This window comes from Archocentrus centrarchus, chromosome 18 (assembly GCF_007364275.1).
Source record: "Archocentrus centrarchus isolate MPI-CPG fArcCen1 chromosome 18, fArcCen1, whole genome shotgun sequence".
Lineage (NCBI taxonomy): Eukaryota > Metazoa > Chordata > Actinopteri > Cichliformes > Cichlidae > Archocentrus > Archocentrus centrarchus.
In genome coordinates, this window is record NC_044363.1 from 17,792,590 (window position 1) to 17,797,951 (window position 5,362).

Consider the following 5,362-nt stretch of genomic DNA (forward strand, 5'->3'; position numbering starts at 1 on the left):
TTATACAAGTTTCAATATCTATTAACATTCAGGTGGTGATTGTGATTCTTTTGAAATGTCTGTTTTTCTACAGACGCTTAAAGGCAGCTGCATTTCAGTGTGTGACGTATTTTCACAGCTTCACAGGATGTCACTTTCTTTCTTTAGTCCAGCATGTGTCATCACCACGGTGACTCTACTTGTATCTGTGGTCACACAGTGTCACGCATACTTTAATGCAGCAGTGATAATTATTACTATTATTCCAGGACAGGCAGATCATATAAAGTGTGTGATGCACACAGAGAGCAAAGTGAAATTCTCACTGTGCTCTTTGTGTTCTTGTCAAATCTCTGCTGTTTGCTGATAACAGAAAACAAGACATCTGCTAAATGGAGACTTTTGGCTGAAACCACAGGCTGCATTTCCTCTGTTCTAGGTGGTTCACACAGAAACAGTGAGGTCTGTCAGTGGATCAAAATAAACCTGTGGCAGCACAGACAGTAACCAACAACAGCCTTTCACACACATGTAGGTGTAACAGAGAGAGAGAGGACCTTTACAAAAGGGTGGACAGCAGCTAAAAGAGGGATGGCAGCAAAGAAGTACAGAGACCAAAGTAACTGTTAAGAAAATGTCATTTATTTACAATAGAGGAAATTCATAAACTCTAAAACATGTCTGAGGCTGGATCCAAAGAAACAGCTCCATGTCTGTCCTGCTGTGCTGAACCCTGTGTTGGCCTCCTGTATCCATCTCTTTAAAATGGGGTTTCAGGGCAGGTGGACCTCAATGTGTTCACTGGGGAACAAACACGCAGAGTATAAAATAAAGTTTACTAATAAGAGCCATAGCATAAAAACACAGGGTAAATTATAGAAATGATTCTTCCTTGAATGAAAATATATTTATTGGATTTTTGTTTTTTAAAATTTTGCATCTATCAGAAAGTAAACAAAATTTCCATCTGCAAAGAAGTTTATTCAAAGACACAAACAGGTCAAAAATGATCTGATCTGCTGCTCAGCAGCTCTGAAGTTATCAAACCTTCAACTGAGCTTGTTGAGTTTGACTGAACGCTGCGTATTCTGACACATGATGGCAGCACTGCCAAAAAAAGAAAAAACAGCAGTGAGAAGACTACACACACACACACACACACACACACAGTGAAAACTACCAATGATTTAATCATTAATTTAACTTTATTGAACTGGATTATTGCTGAGACAAAATGAGACAAACACACAGAGTAATTACAGTAAACTGTGAAGAGCTGCACACATGAAAACTTCAGACAGCAGTGAGTTCATATCAACAGTAAATATTTCTGTCATTCAAAACATCATCTGCAATCATTGCAATATTTGATTATTTTAAAAACATTTAAGCATCGTGATACTAAAGAGTCAGAGTGAACAACCGTGTGCAACACAGACACACAAAATGCCAGCTCACATCCTCTGATGTCAGAGCTGAGACTTTTCTCGTGTCCATATATAGACACAAACTCTCATGAGCTATTTTAGCTGCTTTAGCCTGCCTGCAGCTGCTGTGCATCTGAAATCACCTTTCAGCCCACCTCCACCATCTCTGAGTTTGTGCAGAATCTGCAAATAAGCACAGAAGCCTGATGTGATAAGATTTCATTTTGTGTAAACCACAACCTCAGCCCCAAAGTCTTCACTGTATACACCCACGACTGTGTATCCAACATGGACAATACCATCATCCACAAACACGCTGATGACACCACCATCCTGGGCCTCATCAAGGGTGGGGACGAGACCGGGTACAGGGCGGTGGTCGACAGCACACTTTCTTATGGAGAGGAAAACGACCTCATCTTCAACATAGAAAAGACTACAGAGATCATCACTGACTTCAGGAAGAAAGCCCCTCAACTGTACCCCCTCACCATCAGGGGCACTGACGTGCAGAGAGTGGACAGCCACAAGTTCCTCGGCCTTCATCATCTGCCCTGAGCTGGTCTACAAACACTGCAGCCACTGTGAAAAAGGCTCAGAAGCGACTTCACTTCATGAGGCTGCTAAAGAAGGCTGGGCTGAGCTGTACCATACCAGACCCACACCACCCTGCCCACTTTCTCCTCAGGCCCAAACACACAACATACAGCCTGAGGAAAAGTAGAGCAGACAGCATCATCACACACAGGACTAGATTCTGTAAAAGCTTCTTCCCTGCCACAGTCAGACTGATGGCAGAGTAAAGGTCTGTTCACAGCCAAAATCCACTGTGCACTACTCCTCACACAGCTAAAACCTGATGTGCAACATTTTCTTTATTCAGTTATTAAAATAACTCTTGTTGGTGTAATATCTGTCTACATGTGCAATTTATACTGTGTTCTTTGTAACACTAAGTGTGCAATAACTGCTGTTCAGTATCCATCAACCTTCCATCTTAAGCAAGTGTTTTTGTATTTTTGTATATGTGTGTATATACATATATATTTATGTAAATATTTACATATTTTATTCTATACTTTTTAAAAAATTATATTTTATTATTTTTTTTTCTACACTCCTACCCGAAAGCTCTGCACAAGAATTCCTATGTACCCAAACCTTGCGTGTGAGTACAAATGGCAAATAAAGTCTTGAAGTCTTGAAGAAACAAGCTGATATGTTTGCAGCTGACTGCAGTTTGTAGCTGTATGAGCTGAGTTTGAAAGGAAGGAAGAACAGAGGCTAAACTAAAGAAATATTACTATTGCAACAGAGAGCTCCATTAATGAGCATCCCACTGCCCCCTACTGATCATTCTTGGCATTACTACAAGAAATATCACATGACGTGTGTGTGTGTGTGTGTGTGTGTGTGTGTGTGTGTGTGTGTGTGTGTGTGTGTGTGTGTGTGCCTCCCTCTCAAAGAAAACTCTAACATCGCACACAAGATTAAGAGATTAAGATTAAGATTAAGATAGTGTTTATTTGTCACATGCACAGTTATACACAGTACAATGCACAGTGAAATGTATTTTGTACCTGCAACCATATATTCACACACATATAAATAAGAAGAATAAAATAAAAAAAAAAGTAATTCACACTATACACTATAATCTATATACTATACACTATACACACTTTTATAAATTATAATATTTACATTGTGCAATAATGGTCCAGTTAGGGCTCAGAGTTGAGCAGACGGATGGCTTGTGGGTAAAAACTCTTCTTCAACCTTTCAGTCTTAGCCCTCAGGCAGCGGTAACGCCGGCCTGATGGGAGCAGGGAGAAGAGAGAGTGTCCGGGGTGGCTGGGCTGTTTTAGGATCTTCATGGCCCTCAGCCTGCACTGCTTGGTGTAAATGTCCTGCAGGTTGGGGAGGGTGGTTCTGATGGTCCGTTCAGCTGAACGAACCACCCTTTTTAGGGCCATGAAGTCCTGCTTGGTGCAGTTTCCCATCCAGGTGGTGATGCTCCCACGCATGATGCTCTCGATGGTGCAGGTGTAAAAGTTCCTGAGCACCTTGAGTGGGAGCTTGAAGTCTCTCAGCCGCCTGAGGAGGTAGAGACGCTGTCTGGCCTTCTTCACAGTGATGTTTATGTGATGAGTCCAGGACAGGTCCTGTGAGATGGTCACTCCCAGGTATTTGAAAGTGTCCACTCTGTCCACCTCAGCACCACTGATGACAAGTGGATGGTAGTCCCTCTGCTGCTTCCTGCTGAAGTCCACGATCAGTTCCTTTGTTTTGCTGACGTTGAGCAGGAGGTGGTTCTCCTGGCACCAGTTCTCCAGGCGGGAGACCTCTCTCCTGTAAGCTGTCTCCTCATTGTGAGAGATTAGTCCCACAACAGCAGTGTCGTCAGCAAACTTGATGATGATGTTGGACTCTGACGTGGCCTCGCAGTCATGGGTGTACAGTGAGTACAGCAGAGGGCTGAGCACACAGCCTTGGGGGGATCCAGTGTTGAGGGTGAGGGAGGATGAGGTGAGGTGACCCACTCGTACCACCTGTGGTCTGCTGGTCAGGAAGCTGTGAACCCACCTGCACAGGGATGGGCCCAGGCCCAGGTCCAGCAGCTTAGAGACCAGCCTGGAGGGAACTATGGTGTTGAATGCTGAGCTGTAATCTACAAACAGCACTCTCACATAGTTCCCCTTACCAGTGTCTATGTGTGAAAGGGTCTTGTGGAGGAGGAAGGATATGGCGTCATCTGTGGATCTGTCTGGCCGGTATGCAAACTGTAGTGGGTCGAGGGTGGTGGGCAGTGAGGAGGTGATGAATGTCTTGATGAGTCTCTCAAAACACTTCATCACCACAGAGGTGAGTGCTATGGCCTGAAGTCATTGGGGCTGCTGGGGTGTGGTTTCTTTGGGACAGGGACTATGATGGACTTTTTAAAGCAGGTGGGAATCACACACAGTTTCAGTGAGAGGTTGAATATCAGTGTAAACACAGGTGCCAGCTGGTCAGCGCAGGTCTTAAGGACACGTCCACTAATACCGTCTGGTCCAGCCGCTTTCCTGGTGTTTACACGTCTAAACGCCCTCCTCACGTCGCGCTCCGTCACAGTGAGTGTCTCCGCCCCTCCGGCCGGAGCGCAGCAGGCTGTCGGCTTCCCGACTCAAAGCGCGCAAAGAAGATGTGAGGTCATCAGCCAGAGAAGCGTCGACACTCACCGGGTGTGTGTGTGGTGCTTTGTAGTCCGTGATGGTGCGTAGTCCCTGCCACAGTCCCCTGGAGTCAGACTGTTGTAGTTGCTGTTCCAGTCTGCGGCCGTAGCGATGTTTAGCCTCTTTCACCGCTCTGCGGACGTTGTATGATGCAACCTTGTAGTCCTCCATGTTCCCAGAGGCGAGGCCGGAGTTGTAGGCAACGGTGCGGGACCTCAGGGCGTCGCGGACAGATTTATCCACCCACGGCTTCTGGTTGGGAAAAGTCCTGATGGTCCTCCTAAGTGAAGTGTCTTCAACAACTTTCCCAATAAATCCCACAAACAGTTTCCGTAAACTCCTCGATGTCTCCGCCCGCGCTGCTGCGAAACATGTCCCAGTCGGTTGAATCCAACGCACCCTGCAGAGCGGCCTCTGTTTGATCAGACCACCGTGTCACTTCTCTCACAGCAGGGGGTTCCTGCCTGAGCCGTTGTTTGTATTTCGGCATGAGAAGTACAGAGGTGTGGTCAGACTTCCCAAAAGGCGGAAGAGGCTTTGCTTTGTAGCCCTCTTGAATGGAGAGTAGCAGTGGTCTAGGGTCCTCTCTCCTCTGGTGGGGCAGTCGATGTGTTGAATCAATTCCGGTATCACCTTTTTCAAGTTTGCACTGTTAAAGTCCCCGGCTACGATGAAAGCCGCATCACGCTGGTTAGCCTGATAGGTGGAAATCGCCTCATGTAGCTCGGATAGTGCAGTGTT